The following is a 7,039-nucleotide window of genomic DNA, read 5'->3' on the forward strand; positions in this document are numbered from 1 at the left end:
CCAGTTACCTCAAAGACAGTGCTGTGCCCATTGAGAGCTGAGGGGTCATAATCAGAGAGGAAGCCAACAGAGGGCTTGTTGTGGAGGGTGTCTGCTGCAGACTGCCCTGTCAAGAAGATGAAGGAAATGAAGTCTCTCTTATGGGACTGGGAGAAGCTTCACAACTGCAGGCTCTGTAACTCATGGGGGACCGGGACTTGGATTCTCCCATAGCAATACTTGCCTGGAAGGGTAACATGGTGTGACACAGTCAATCCAGGAGATTTCTGGTGTGGATCAATGACAGTGTTTTGGGGAAATATCATGGCAGTAGGAGGAGGTTCCTGATGATGGGAGAAAGGCTAGAGTCAGACCCAGCCTCAAGAAGGGCAGGAAGGAGGATCTGTGGGGTTATAGTCCAGTCAGCCTCTCCTCAGTGCCCACATGAAGATTATGAAACAAATACTCCTGAAGACCGTCTAAGCTTATCATGTGCTCCAGCCCCAAACTATCTTTGAGGCACTGCATTTGGCTTGCTACAGTTTCCTACTGCCTTGCAAAGCCCTGCATATAATGTAGATGAGCCCCATGGAAAAGCACAGACATCACACCTGCCCCCAGCGCTACCTGACACCTGACCCCAATGTGATTTAGGCCTCAACCTTCTGATCTGGAGTCAAAAGCGTTGCCCTGTGCCATGATGTGAGAGCTGAGGGATGCAGCACACAGTCACACTAGACCTCTGGCTTTTATGACCATGCAACCTTCCTTGAGGAATTATGATGGCTTCAAAGCTGACAAGATCCATCAGACAGATGGGGGCAAAAGCATCTCTACCACCAGAATTGCTAAACTACTAAGGAGGGCTTTAGAAAACATTAATAAGGGGAAAATCTCAAAAAGGTGCTGAAAAATAGGGACAAAGAGAAAGCTAGATTTACTCCAGGTTGTCAATGTGTTTCTTGTACTGGGAAGCCCAATCCTGGGCACCATAATCCAGTGACAATCTCAGAAGTGCTGGGTGTATCATGGATTCTCACTTCTCTTGAGCTGCTGCCTATCTTCTTACCCATACGGCCCAGCATGCAGTTCACCTTCATGGGTGCAAGGACACACTGCTGACTCCAGCTCAAGTGCTTGTTCCCTAGTCTACATTGTTGTTCCCCCAGTTCCCCTGTTTTCTTGACAGTCACCTCCAGGCTGTATTGCTGCATGGGATTATCCCATCCCAGAGGCAAGATGTTGCATTTGCCTTTGCTGAAGACTCCTGCCAGTGTTTCTTCACCCTGTCCAGGTCCGTCTGAGTAGCAGCCCTGTCTGCCAGTGTCTCAACTGCTCTCTTCCCCATTTGGTGTAATTCACAGCTCACAAAAGATTGGGCATTGGGCACAGAGTATAGTGGGCCCTCAATGATACACTTAGGGGGAAGGGATCCAGCATGGGCACAGACTAGGAGGATCATGATCCAGCAGGGAGGACCCTGGGCCAGCTGGGCCTGCCACACATGCCTGACCCTGTGCATTGGGATAAGATGGTGGCTGGCAACGGCTGAAGACTCCTTTTTGCAGGGGACAGAGGCGCCATCTGCCAACTGGTGCTCTGTGTCACTGGGATCGCAGCTTGTCAGGCCCAGACCTGTGATGTTGGGGAGAGACTGCCAGGACTCATCTAGCTCCCAGACTACTCTCAGTTGGTGCACATCCTCATGGGCACCAGGGATGCTGCAGGGGAGACAGTGAACTTATCATATGTCACCTAGAGAAGCCTGTGGGTACCAGGTAGAGATCCCAGGAGGCCAGGTGGTGTTCCTGGAAAGTGGGAGGAAAGCCGGGTGAGGGCAAGCCACCAGACAAAGCAGGTCCCACATCCACCACGTCCAGATTGTGGACAGGAAAAGGTCGAGCCAGGCAGGAGTCGAACCTGCAGTCTTCTGATCCGTAGTCAGGCGCGTTATCCATTGCGCCACTGGCCCCAGCCACTGGCCAGCCTGGTGCCCCCATCATACTTTCTGTACCAGCTGGGTATGTTGGGAGTGAAGGGGAAATAGGAAAATTTCATCGCCAGCTCCCACCCCTATCCATGACAGCCTTGTCCCTCCCCAAAGCAGGAAGAGAGCAGCGTTGGTCCAGTTGATCCCAGCACCCAACAGGAGCAGTGCCCGTGCTGGTACCCCCCCATGAAGGAGGACAGGCAACAAGGGCTGGTGGTGGCCCCCAGCCCCTTTGGCCACACTGGTGGGTTGGGAGGATGTCTCGCCTGCCCCATGGGAAGTCCGGCTGCCATTCCAGGCTAACACAGGGTTTGGGGCAGCCCCAGGGCTCTCTGCAGCTGTGGAGTGGGCTGAGCCCAAGGCAGTCTGTTTTGTGCTCTTCCTTCCTCCAAGATGCTGGTGAAGGGCAGCAGGCAAGCTGTGGGCAGAAGGAAGGTCTTCCCTGACTGTCTGGATGGGAATATCCCTTTTCTGTGTGGTTCCAGGGCCACTTTCTTCCCTGGGCCACCCACATGCAGGGCAATGCAAAGGCAGTGCCCTGGCCCACATGTCAGCAATCCTAAAATCACAGATTGTAATAATTTTGCTACTCACCTTCCTCACTTCTCTCAGGATCTTCAGCCACACCAACTCATGTCTCAAGTACCCAAGGCTTCCCTCACATCCTGACCAGTTCTTCCTTGTCAGTGAGTACCAGGCCCAGTGCTGTACTTCTCCTATTCATGTCATCTAGCACCTGCATCAAGAAATCACTGCTGGTGTTCTCCAGCAATCCCCTGCATTTCTTGAACCCCACCATGATACCAACAGGATAATTAAAATCTCCTGTGATTTCCAAGGCCTGCAGCTGTGAGGCTTCCTCCTTCTGTCTGAAGAAGGCTTCATCTCCTTCCTCCTCTTGATCAGGCAGGTTGTGAGAGACACCTACTACGTTTTACCATGTCAGCATCTCTTCTTATCTTGACCCAGAAACTCTCAGCGATCTTGTCATTTGCCTTAGAGCAAAGCTTTGAAAATTTAAGACACTCTGCGTCAAATGCAACCCCTTGCCCTCACCTTCCTATCTTGTGCTTCCTTAACAGCCTGTATGCATCCATTGCAGCAGTGTAGTTACGAGGCATCTCAATGAACCTAGTAAGCTTGTAACTTGTCCATTGCACATGGACTTCTGATTCCTCCTTCTTGTTTCTGATGCTGCTTGCAGTCATGTCCAGGCACTTCTGCCCCATTCAGGAAAACTGTAAAAGCCACCCTATCCTGCTGTCCCCCAGGTACATCATCTCCACCTTATGTTCCTCCATTTCTTTTGGGGCTTTGGCCTCCTCCTCCTATGAATCTTACTTAAAGCCCTCCTTGCAGGTTTAGCAAGCAAGCTGAAAAAATGCTCTTGCTCCACTTTGTCCAATGGATCTTGTGTCTTGACAGCCATCCTCATTCCTCAGAAAGTGTCCACTGGCCATAAAAGCTTAGACTCTGCAGTGCCTGGGCACCGTACTCCTCAGTCCTGACCACACAGTGAAAAGGCAGCATGTCTGACTCCAGATCAGAAGGGTTAGGATAAGCGCTGAGGGTGCTTGGTCTGGGTGCCTTGCCTTTGCTTCTGAATGGGATTATTTTGCCCCAGGGGCAGGACTTGGCACCTGTCTTCCAGCCTCTCCAGGCCCCTCTGAAAGGCAGTCCTACCATCCAGGAAACAGACTGTTTCCCAGGAGCTAAAGTGCAGGTGTCCTTCCCCAGCCCCAGCAGTTGCTGACTGAACCTTTCTTTTCCTTTAGGGCTAGAGGTCGCCCCAGGGCTTTTGCTCTGAGGGAAGTCCAGAGAGGTGGGAGAAATGCCAGGCCACCATGGAGAAAGCAGTCCCCTGTCAGCATCAGCAGGGCCAGGCCATGATCAGGAAAAGGCTGAGCCAGGCAGGAGTCGAACCTGCAGTCTCCTGATCCGTAGTCAGGCGCGTTATCCATTGCGCCACTGGCCCTGAACAATCTGCCCTTTCAGGGGGGCTTCTGTTCACTGGATGGGGTGTGTGAAGGGAGCAGGGAATGGTGGAAGATGATTTAGTCGAAGTACAGAAAAATTTTATGAGATTCCTGGCAGCCATGTGGTCTAACTCCCTGCTCAAAGTAAAAGAACCTTTGACATTAGAACCTTTTGTCACAGCCTTGTCCAGTCGAGCTTTGAATATCTTTAAGGATGGGAACACCAAAACTTTTCTGGGACCCTATTCTAATGTGAGACCTCCCTTACCGTGGAATTATCCATGGTAGAGGATGATCAAGTCAGGAACCACTTAAACCAAACAGACAAATGAAGGACAGAAAGGTAATTGGGAACAGCTGAAATGGATTTACTAAGAGCAGATCGTACTAGATCATACCTACCTGACTGCTTGCCTGCCTTGGGGGAAAGAAGTGGATATTTATCTCGACTTTAGCAAGGTTTTAAACAGGGTGTCTCAGCGTCTCCTTGTAGCCAGACTGCAGACGTATTGACCCAATGGGAGGCTAAGAAGGTGGGTGAAAACCCAGTTGAACCACCAGACCCATGGTGTTGTGCTCACCAGTCATAAATGCAGCTAGTGGCTTGTTATTAATGGAGTTTGTATGCATTGATACTGGTAACAATACTCTTAAATGTCTTCTTTAACAATCTGAATGCCAGGATGGGGTGCACACTCGGTAAGTTTGTGGATGAGATCGAACAAGGAGCATGGGCTGATACACTGGAGGGCAGAGCTGACATTCGGATTGGCCTTGTGAGGCACGAGAAATGGGCTATAAAGAAGCCATGTGAAGTTTAAAGAAGACAATCACAAAGCTCTGCCACTTGGAGAGTCAAGCCCCTGCAACAGGGTTGCATAGAAAGAGGCCGTCCTGACCCCGGTGTGATTTGAACACACAGCCTTCTGATCTGGAGTCAGATGCGCTGCCCTTGCGCCACGAGGTCGAGGCAGAGRGATGCAGCGCCCAGGCAAGGACCACGGCCAGGGTGTTGGGGAAATGCCCTCCATGGGGCACCCTGATCAGGGTGATAGAGGGGATGGGTGGGTGCCAAGAGAGATAGTGGGCAAGGCCTGGGGTATCCAGGTGGAGGATGGCCACCCAGGGCAGGATGGCATGGTGGCACAGGGGGCAACATGATCCTAGGGGACCTGGGCTGGCAGCTGATCCCATCCCATCCCATCTTGCCCCATGCAGGGGTCACATGTACTGCACAGGGTAGCAAGGCTGCAGCTATACAGGCACTCACTGTTCCCACATGCTTAGCACGACCCTCCCTCCGCCTGTGGCTGTCCTGCAGTCCCCCACCAGCATCTTCAGGACGCTGTGGCAGACACTAGCAATGCCTGGAGCAAGCAAACAAGCCATGTCCCTGGGAGAATCAGAGACCTCAGGGCAGCATGTYTCCTGTGGGGCCAGCAGGGTGCCTGCCCAGCACACCCTTGGCAAGAGAAGTCACGCACTGCCAGTGGGTGCCCAGCACCCACCTCAGACTCTGCTGAGGAATGGGGCCCTCAGCCCTTCTGTGTGGCCTGGCCTGAGGCATCAGCCTCCCACAGTCCCTAAGGAGGCCTCAGCCTGCGATGCCTTCAGCTTCCAGCCTCATCCCCTGMGAKCATGTTGCCCCCCTGCGCCACCACCCCATCCTGCCTTGGCCATCCATCCTCCACCTGSACACACCRGGCCATGGKGACCCTCTCCCTGGGCACCCACTCACCCCCTCCACTGCCCTGCTAGGGGAGCACCRGSACACCCCTGGGGTGGTCCCCATGGASAGCACATCCTCACCACCCAGGCCGCGGTCTGTGCCTGGGCGTTGCATCCCACCGCTCTGACCTCGTGGCACAAAGGCAGCGCGTCTGACTCCAGATCAGAAGGTTGTGTGTTCGAATCACACCGGGGTCAGGCTTGGGGCAGGACTGGGGGCTACCTGTGCTTTTCTGTTGTGCAGTTTTCCATTGTGGAGCTTGTCTATGTCACACGCAGGGTTTTGCAAGACATTGAGAAACTAGAGCAAGACCAAGACAAGACCTCGAAGATGGCTTGGGGCTGCAGCACATGATATGCTYAGGTAGCCTGAGAGATCTGGATTAGTTTAGCCTACATGGTGGAAGATTAAGAAAGGATCTTGTGGAGGGTCATGACAGGGTTAAGTTGGAGGGGAATTGCAAGTAGCAAGCCATGGGAAAAGGTGAATGGGGGAACTGTTACCAGCTCGGACAAGAAGGAGTCTCAACAGGAGCCTCAGACAGACATACCCAAGGACACCGGTGCAGCTGGGAATGATACATCCTGAGAAAGTACAGATAAACCAGCAGAAGCCAGTGGGAACCAAGGCTAAGAACAAGACAGCTTTTCTCCAACAAAGAAGCAAACAGCAAAGTACAAGGCATGATCACTGCGTGCGTGATCGGTGCAATGATTGGCTACCTGTGACATAATCTGCAAAATGATTGGCTTAGCAAAGCGTATATGTGAAATGGCTGAAGTAGCTAACTTTTCAGTATAAATATGTGTTAGAATAAACAATAAGGGTCTCAGGACGCAAACCCTCCTGAGTCCATGTATTGAATCCACCACAGGATCTTAATTCTGCTTCCAGATTAGCAGTGGTGTTACTTGATGGTGGCTGGGCATTTTGCCCTTTTTGCAGGGCTCAGGTCTGCCATAAGGGCTGGATGAACTCTTTCTTTCCCKTAGGGCAAGAAGCCATCCCACCTTTGCCCTGCAGAAGGCCCAACAGGTGGGACAAGAGCCAGGAGAGGGAAGGCCTTTATGGAGAAAGCAGACCACCACCACCACCACCACCCCAAGGTAAAAATGTCAAGCCAGGCAGGAGTCCAACCTGCAGTCTCCTGATCCAGGCGTGTTATTCATTGCCCCACTGGCCTTGGTCAACCTAGTGGCGCTGGTAGACTTCCCTTGTCCCTCATTCTGTCTCATCCTCTAGACTGTTAGTGAAGACATTAAACAATATAAAACCCCAAATCAGACACTGAGGTTGCCAASCAGACTTCCAGCCATTAACCACCAACCTGGTGGTCTAGCAAGTCTTCCACTCACCTTGCGATTC

At 52.3% G+C, this 7,039-nt stretch overlaps 4 non-coding genes across 4 annotated transcripts; 1 reads left to right on the forward strand and 3 right to left on the reverse strand.

Moving 5' to 3' along the window:
• Positions 1-1,878: 1,878 nt before the first annotated feature.
• Positions 1,879-1,951, reverse strand: TRNAR-ACG. Its single transcript has one exon. It is a non-coding gene; the product is annotated as a tRNA-Arg (tRNA).
• Positions 1,952-3,871: 1,920 nt separating this feature from the next.
• TRNAR-ACG lies at positions 3,872-3,944 on the reverse strand. The gene has a single exon. It is a non-coding gene; the product is annotated as a tRNA-Arg (tRNA).
• Positions 3,945-4,840: 896 nt separating this feature from the next.
• TRNAW-CCA lies at positions 4,841-4,912 on the reverse strand. Its single transcript has one exon. It is a non-coding gene; the product is annotated as a tRNA-Trp (tRNA).
• An 887-nt stretch (positions 4,913-5,799) lies between these two features.
• On the forward strand, positions 5,800-5,871 carry TRNAW-CCA. The gene has a single exon. It is a non-coding gene; the product is annotated as a tRNA-Trp (tRNA).
• The last annotated feature ends 1,168 nt before the right edge of the window (positions 5,872-7,039 follow it).

The sequence above is a fragment of the Apteryx rowi genome, unplaced genomic scaffold (assembly GCF_003343035.1).
Source record: "Apteryx rowi isolate R43461 unplaced genomic scaffold, aptRow1 scaffold_1341, whole genome shotgun sequence".
In the NCBI taxonomy this organism is placed as follows: domain Eukaryota; kingdom Metazoa; phylum Chordata; class Aves; order Apterygiformes; family Apterygidae; genus Apteryx; species Apteryx rowi.